The sequence below is a fragment of the Nelumbo nucifera genome, chromosome 3 (assembly GCF_055504915.1).
Source record: "Nelumbo nucifera cultivar China Antique chromosome 3, China Antique-T2T, whole genome shotgun sequence".
NCBI lineage: Eukaryota > Viridiplantae > Streptophyta > Magnoliopsida > Proteales > Nelumbonaceae > Nelumbo > Nelumbo nucifera.
Window position 1 is genome coordinate 74,235,501 of NC_142651.1, and position 9,427 is coordinate 74,244,927.

The window sequence follows — 9,427 nt, forward strand, 5'->3', positions numbered from 1 at the left end:
GATTATAATCTTTCCAAAATAGATTAAATGACTATTTGATCCACGTTTTTGGGAATGTGTCCAAAACCAGAATCCCGATTTGATTTTCAATGAAACCGTATTCCTCGAACTCTATGTTTTGTTATACCTTTTTTTACCAAATTTTCTTCGTCAGTAATTTTTTGGGTATATGAGGCCCTAATTTTGTTAAAAAATGCATTCATTTTTTGTGACGATGACTTTGTCTTTTAAATATGGAATATTTTTTGTGTGTTAAAAAGCAGAAATTATGTTATATTTGGTTTTATAGTAAATAAGACAGAAACAGAAAGTTGATATTTGATTATAATCTTTCCGAAAAAGATTAAATGACTATTTTATCCCCGTGTTTGGGACTCTAGGACTCTAGGCCAATACACAAAGGACTCGCAAGAGCTATAGCATTACAGTTTTCATTCACAAATTTAAACAAGAAAGACTCAAAAAACCTAGATACTGTAAATATGTCCTGTAGAACACCTTTCGGCTGGTAAGGCAATCCAGTAGGGAAAATGTTATTTACTAAAATACCCCTTATAGTTTTACGGATTTATTAAAATCTATCTTATAGTTAGCATTTTACTAAAACATCACTTATAATTTGCAATGGATTTAATCAGTCTTCCATTAGATGACAGTGCAAAATGATAGTGTTGACCCTAATGTTCATTTAAATAAATTTAATTAAAAGAAAATAAAAATAAAAATACCATTTTTGCCCTTTATAAGACACATGCAACTACTCTATTGGCTATATTTGGCCAATTTTATTTTTTATACAAAAAAGTGTAAAAGGTATTTTTGGAATAAAAAATCATAGGCCTAATAGAAAAACAAACACTCCTTAATGAAAGGTTGATTAAGTAAATAAGTTGTAAAATATATGAGATGTTTTAGTAAAATGAAAACTATAAGGTAGGTTTAAGTAAATATGTAAAACTATAAGGTGTGTAGGAATGGCAACGTGACGGGGATCGTGTTCCTTGTCCCTGACCCCGATTCTAAAATTAACCCCCATCCCCAATCCCCGATGGGGATGGGTTCCTCGTGGGGACCCGAATCCCCAAAATGTTTTCAGATAATAGTATTTTTTTTTAAATAAATAAAAAATTTAAATTATAAAATTTTAAATATATTTTGATATACATACATACATACAAATATAATCAAGGTTGGGGTAGGGTGGGGACTTCAATCCCCATCCCCAGCTCCATCAGGCTGGAGAAGTTGGGCCCCGTCGGGGATGGGAAAAATTTCCATCTCTAAAGGTGTGTTCTAGTAAATGACCCTAATAGAAACACATAAGAGTATACAATTGTTTTATATTTTCAACTTTTTAAATAATTAATAATTATTCATATTTTATATACTACTTTTAATAAATTTTTATAATACAAAAAAAAAACAATAATTAATTTCAGTTAGGTTATTCATCAAACTGATGAAACCAACCAACCTGATTAACTCGACCTGAGTTGGTCGATTTTGTAGCATTTTAGGTTGGCTTTGGTTCAAAAATTTTTCAATTCAACCAAGTTGAATCAGTTTCACTTTGGCCATTTGTAAACCGACCAAAATCAAATTACCTAACCATGGATATATATTAATATTCTATATTTTAAATATAATTTTTAATTTGGAAAAGTGGGAATTTTCCCATGTTTCTTAGTCAAAAATATTTTATATCATGAATCTAATTTTTAAATTTATTTTTAGTAATTGCACTATAATTTTTAAAATTTAATTCAATTTTTAAGTTTAAATCTTTTGAACCGACTGACCAAACCAAAAAATCGACCCAAATAGATAATACTTGTGATGGAGGGTGATTTGGCCCGACCTCGCAGCACGGGTACAAGTGGGCGTGACCTTGCTGAAACAGTGACTCAGCGTGACAGCGCAACTGATATGACCACAACTCGGGGGGAGGATCTCACCGAGTTGAGCTCGGCAATTGGGTAGATAAACTACTCGTCAGAAGCCGAATTGCCTACATCTCCTCCCCGGGGTTAAGACACTTCGGGGTGCCCCGAGGTCGGGGTACCCTGACTTTTCTCGATACCCGAGCTCCTCCCGATGGACTTTGGGCCACTCCCTGACGGGAGCTCACTGATCCACCTCTAGACACCCTAGGGTGAAAACACTTCAGGCCAGACAGCTTGGCATAGCTTGCCATATAGCTTGCCACAGGCAGCTCGCCGCCTATGGGATAACCCAGCACAGGGTAACTCGAGAAAGGGTAGTTCGGCGTACCGCCAAAAGATCTCCTGCCTGACAACCGTACCCGACAAATCTGGGGGCAGCAGCCATGTCCCTCGTCAGACATCGTCGCGCCTGCCACCTTTAGAAGGTGCCTTACACCTGATAGGCACATACCCTGCGACGACGGCCCCGCGTGTGCCACCTTAGCCTTGCCTGTAACGGCTGTGGCAGACTGACAGTGGCGGTTATACCTGCCCTGTCAGAAGCCAGAGGGCCTGATGCGATGGAATTCTGTTATAAGGGGCTAATTCTCAAGGAACGAGGTATCTTCGAACCACTTGCGCAATCTGCACTCTTAGCCTTCATCTTCCCATTGCTTCTTACACAGAATACTGACTTAATCGTCAGAGCGTTCCTGCCGGGCAAACCCCCCGGGAATTCTTCTTCTTCCCCTTCGTTTCAGGTACCTCTCAGGAGCCACGTGAGTGCCAGCTAGGAGTGACCAGATCGCGCTACATCAACTTGAGTGGGCTAGATTTCACAAAATGTTACTTGGTTTCAGCTAACCAACTTCCTAACCTGACCAGATCAATTTGGTTGCCAAATAGCCTACGACCAAATCGAACCAATTCATGAACACTCATAATTTCAACTAAATTAATTGTCTCATCTTTGATAAATAACATCAGTTTAATCTCCAACAATTATTGGAAATTTATAGCGAAAATACACAATCATTGAAAATATATTGATAATGAAAAATAAAATAATTATAGAAATTACAAAAATACAATAAGTACTAAAAATATATTAACTTAGTTAATAAATAGTATAATCTCAAATAATAGTTTAATCTCTAATAAATATTAACCAATAACTTATAACAAAAATACAATAAATGCAATAAGTACAATAAATTAAATTTAAGAATTTCAATAATAGTAATTTAATCTCCAATAATTATTGAAAATTTACTATCAAATAAAAATACAAAATAAACATATACATAACCATTGAAAATACATATATCACAAAAAACAATAAATACTAATTTTAGTATATATAATTATATAATAAATGCAGATTAAGAGTTTAAAATTATTATTAATAAATATTGTTTTGAAAGTTATTTTCCCGAATTATTACTTGATATAAGTGAAATTAATTATTTACAATATTATGAAAATATATTAAACTATTATTAATTTCAATATTATGTTATAACTATTTTTCTATTTTTTAGATTTTTATTAAAATTTATTACAAAATTTCTTTATTTTTACTATTTAAAATCTAGTTCTAGTTATCTTAAATGCTTTTTTATTCAAAATATTTAGTTATGTAAATACTTAAATAATATGTAAAATATTTAAATTTTAAGATATTAATTATTTATTGAATTTAATTATCCATAAAATCATAGTTTATACTATTATTACATAATTTCATTATTAAATTTGTAATATGTTAAATTATTATTAATTTCAATATTATGTTATAATTATTTTTCTACTTTGAAGAAAATTTTTAAATTTATTACATAATTTCGTTATTTTAACTATTTAGAATGTAGTTATGATAAATATTTAGTTATTTAAATATTTAAATAATATATAAAATATTTTAAATTTTTTGTTAGTTGAATTTTATTTATTTAAAGGTATTACATATTATTAAATATTTGAAAATCATTTAAATTGATAATTTGGAAAAATATAATTTAAATTGTTAGTACATAATTTCGTGATATATTTTGTAAAAATATAAAATTATTTTTATGTTTTTAATAAATATTTTAAAGTTATTATATAATTTTGTTAGAATACTTAAATAATTATTAAATTTTTTAATCCAAACTTTCTTTAGATAGATATAGATAAAAAGTAGGGGAGAGGGTAAATATGAATTAGAGATACTTTAGGAGAGAAACTCTCTACTAAATTAAAGATAATTTTGGAGATAATTAAGAATTAGAGATAATTTAGAAGATATATAGGAATTTGAGATAATTTTGGAGAAATTGGGGCATAGTGAGGGACGTAGTTTAGGATAAATTTTAGGAGAAGAGATTATTTAGGTTATTGGGAAAGTGCATCTCGTTGGTTGTTTCAAAAATGATATGGAATTAAAAAAACAAAAAATTTAAAAAAAGGAGAAAATTGCTTGACCGCTTTGTTTTAATATATACTAGCGAGGACCCGTGTGATGCATGGGATTTATTAAGCAAAACCTAAATAATAGAAAAGCTTTTATAGTATCATGGATTTACTAAAATCTAGACTATAGTTAGCATTTTACTAAAACACCACTTATAATTTTCAATGGATTTAATCAATCTTCCATTAGATGATAGTGGAAAATGATAGTGTTGACCCTAATGCTCATTTAAATAAATTTAATTAAAAGAAAATAAAAATAAAATACCATTTTCGCCCTTAATAAGACACAAGCAACCACTCTATTGGCTATATTTGGTCAATTTTGTTTTTTATACAAAAAAGTGCTAAGGGTATTTTTGGAATTAAAACTAATGGGCCTAATGGCGAAACAAATACTTCTTAATGAAAGGTTGGTTAAGTAAATAAATTGTAAAATATATGGGATGTTTTAGTATAATGAAAACTATAAGGTATGTTTAAGTAAATATGTAAAACTATAAGGTGTGTAGGAATGGCAACAGAAAGGGGATCATATTCCTTGTCCCCAACCCTGATTCTAAAATTAACCACCATCCCCGATCCCTGACGAGGATGGGTTCCCTGTGGGGACCCAAATCCTCAAAATGTATTCAGATAATAGTATTCTTTTAATAAATAAAAACTTTAAATTAGAAATAATGTTTTAAATATTTTTTGATATATATAATATAAATAGTATAATATTATATTTAATATAAATAACATGTAATATATATATATATATAATTGGGGTCGGGGCGGGGCGGGGTCCTCAATCCTCATCCCTGACCCCGGCCCTGACTAGGGATTCCTATTAATCCCTGTCCTCGCCTTTACCCTACCAAAACAATCCCCATCCCTAGCCCCATTGAGTCGGGGAAGTCAGGTCCCCGTCGGGGATGGGGAAATTGCCATCCCTAAATGTGTGTTCTAGTAAATGACCCTAATAGAAATAAATAAGAGTATACAATTGTTTTATATTTTCAAATTTTTAAGTAATTAATAATTAATATTTTTATATACTACTTTTAATACAATTTTTATCATACAAAAATAACAATAATTAATTTCTGTTAGGTTTATTCATTAAACTTATGAAACCGACTAACCCGATTAACTCGACCCGAGTTGGTTCGGTTTTTCTAGTATTTGAGGTTGGCTTTGGATAAAGAATTTCCCAATTCGACAAACTTGGATCAGTTTCACTTTGGCTATTTGTAAATCGACCAAAATCGAATGACCTAACCATAGATATACATTAATATTCTATATTTTAAATATAATTTTTAATTTGGAAAAGTGGGAATTTTCCCATGTTTCTTAGTCTAAAATTTTTTATATCATAAATCTAATTTTTAAATTTATTTTTTAATAATTACACTATAATTTTTTAAAATTTAATTTAATTTTCAAGTTTAAATCTTTTGATTCGACTGATCAAACCAAAAAATTGATCCAAACTGATACAACTTGAGTGGGTCAGTTTTCACAAAAGGTTAGTCGGTTTCAGCTGATCAACTCCCTAACCTGACCAGGTCAATTTGGTTGGCCAAATAGCTTACGACCGAACTGAACCAACACATGAACACTCATAATTCCTGCTAAATTATAGTCTTATCTCTGATAAATAACAATAGTTTAATCTCCAATAACAATTGAAAATATACTGATAATAAAAAATACAATAACTATAGAAATTACAAAAATACAATAAGTATTAAAAATATATTAACTTATTCAATAAATAGTACAATTTCAAATAATAGTTTATTATATAATAAGTATTAATCAATAACTTATAACAAAAATACAATAAGTACAATAAATTAAATTTAAGAATTTCAATAATAGTAATTTAATCTCCAATAATTATTAAAAGTAATCTTTTAAATCACAAAACAAAATAAATTTATACATAATTATTGAAAACACGTTTATCACAAAAAACAATAAATATTAATTTTAGTATATATAATTATATAATAAATACAGATTAAAGATTGCTTTTAGTATATATAATTTTAGTATATATCAACCACACGACCTAGGGGCTGACCTAGGGTTTCCTAAACTAGTAGTTCAACCAATGTGAATCCTTTTAGGTTCACTTGGAATTATACCACTTCCTTTGGTTAGCCAGGTAAGAGGTGGGGATGTGGGAGGCTCCCCTTACTCTCGCAAGGACCTAATTAAGTAACCACAAGACCCATTTAGGCGTATGTCTCAACCTTGTAGGTCTCAACCTTACCATCGGGGCCCTTCTTCCTCTTATATATCCATTTGCAACCAATTGCTTTTATTCCAAGGGTGGATCTACTAGAGTTCAGACTCTATTGGTCTCCATTGAGTCCATCTCAACTCTCATGGCATCTACCCACTTCAAGGAATCTATATCCAATATAGCTTCCATATAAGTCACGGGATCCTCCTCACTGATCATAGCTTCCACCAGGTAACTATCCTGGTCATAGCCGAAACGGACTGGAGACCTGGAAACCCGGGTAGATCTTCTAAGTTGGTCATTACCTGGAACTTGTGCGACACCTCCCATTACCCCTGAGCTCTCCTCATCAAGAACAACTTCCTGACGATGATTGTTCAGGATGTAATCATCCTCCAAGAAATGGGCATTTCGACTACAGAACACCTTCTGTTCTCTTGGGTCATAGAATAGGTAACCCACAGAGCCTTTGGGGTAGCCTACGAATAGGCAACAGCTGGTCTTGGATTCCAATTTGTCCGCACTCATTCTTTTAACATGTGTCGGACAACCCCAAATCATCAAGTGTCTCACACTTGGTTTTTTTGCGATCCAAAGCTCATAGGTAGTCTTCAGAACTAATTTGGTTGGAACCCGGTTCAACACGTATATCACAGTCTCTAATGCGTAACCCCAAAAGAATGTGGGTAACTCTGAGTGTACGAGAAGTGATCGGACCATATCCAATAAAGTCTGATTCCTCTCTGACACACCGTTTAGTTGTGGTGTAGCAGGAGGAGGTAAATGTAATACTATCCCATTGACCTTTAAGTAGTCCCTGAATTCGTCAGAGAGATACTCACCACCTCGATCCGATCGAATGGTCTTAATTTCTCTCTCTAACTGTTTCTCGACTTCTTGTTTGAACTCTTTGAACTTTTCAAATGATTCAGACTTGTGTCTCATTAGGTACATGTAACCATACTGAGAATAATCATCGGTGAATGTTATAAAATAAACGTGCTGGTTACGTGTCCTAACACTCATGGGACCACATACATCAGTATGTATAAGGTCAAGCATGCCTGTACATCTTTCAGGCTTACCGTTAAATGGTTGTTTCGTCATCTTACCCTAAAGACAAGGTTCATAGGTTGGAAGATCTTCTACAGTTAGAAAATCCAAAGGACCATCCTTTACCAACCTTGTGATACGATCTATGTTAATATGGCCAAGTCGGTAATGCCACAGGCACGTGGGATTAACTGTATCACGGGTTCTTTTCTTGGGGATGTCACCTGACGTAGTTTCGGTTATTTTAGTTTCCAAAGAAGGATGGAGAACATAGAGACCATTCTCAAGTTCTCCGTATGCGAGGAATTTGTTATTTCTTTTAATAGTAGTCAAATTACTAAAAAGAACAGAATATCCATCTGCACACAGTTTTGAAACAGAAATCAAATTTCTTCTCAAATTTTGTACATAAAGACAATATTTTAGTACAATAGTTCCTTCTCAAATTCTGTACATAAAGAATTACTTCTCTGTCACTCAGTCTTCTACTTATTCTGAACCCCTGCAGTGAGTTACATGCATGAGTCGAAGCCCCAGAGTCAATACATCAGGAAGCAGAAGTTACCAACAAATTGGTTTTTATGACACAGGATTCGAAATTACATTGTCTCTTGGATTCCAGGTACTGAGGACAGTTCCTCTTCCAATGGTCGGCCTGTCTGCAGAAGTGACAAGCATCCGATGCTTTGTCTTTCCTCTACTTCTTAAACTTAGTAGCTTTCTTTTGAGGCTTTCTCTTTGCCTTCCTCTTCTTCTTGCCCGATTTGCTGGCTTCAACAAGCATGGCAATGGGCTCATCCTTCTTAATCAGTTCCTCGGCCATCTACAACATATTGCTGAGTTTCTGGATGCTAACATTTAGCTTGTTCATGTTATAGTTCATGATGAACTGATTGAAGGAAGGAGACAAAGAATTTAGGATGGCATCTACCTTGGTCACATGGTCCAGCCCGGATCCAAGAGCCTCAAGTTCATTAATATAACTTATCATCTTTAGGCAATGGTCATGAACCTGTTGGTTCTTGGACATCTATGCGGTAATGAACTGTTTCAAGACCTTCTGTCGAGTAGAACAATTTTGCTCTTCATACATCGTCCTTAGACTATCCAAGATATCATTGGACAATTCGATCTGATCGAACTATCGCTATATTAGATTATCCAAGGAGGCTATGATGTAGCAACGGGCAAGGGAATTTTTCTCTCCCATTCTGGGTAGTCCCTCCTACGGGCCTCAGAAGCCCTATCACCTAGATGTTCCGGGGCAGGATTCTTAACTACTTTGTCCAACTTCTCTGAAGTGAGGACCAACATAAGGTTATGGTACTAGTCAACATAGTTTGGGCCCTTAAGTTTGTTGTCGTCCAACAGTTTAGCGAATTGTCCGTTTGCCATTTCTGATAAAAAGCAAATATTAGTCCACAACCTAATTTGATTCATGTTATTCACATAGATATGACTTTTAATCTATGTTGCATTTCCATTTATTCATCTCCGGGATTTCCCTCCTATCTCGGTGACGGAGACTACGAATTATGTCTCTGGAAATGTGGGAAATCACATAGGGTGCATGGAGTCAACTGTTTCAGCTGCATAAACCCACCACCTTTCTGTGAAGGATCATATCCACTCATCGTATGAGCTTTCCCTTTGGCCTCTGTCAGACAAGGTTCATTGCCATTTTAGGTTAAACCTTTCTGTTCAGTGAGTGCTCACCCATCATATTTGTGAATGCCAAGGTACCGTGAAAGAGTCT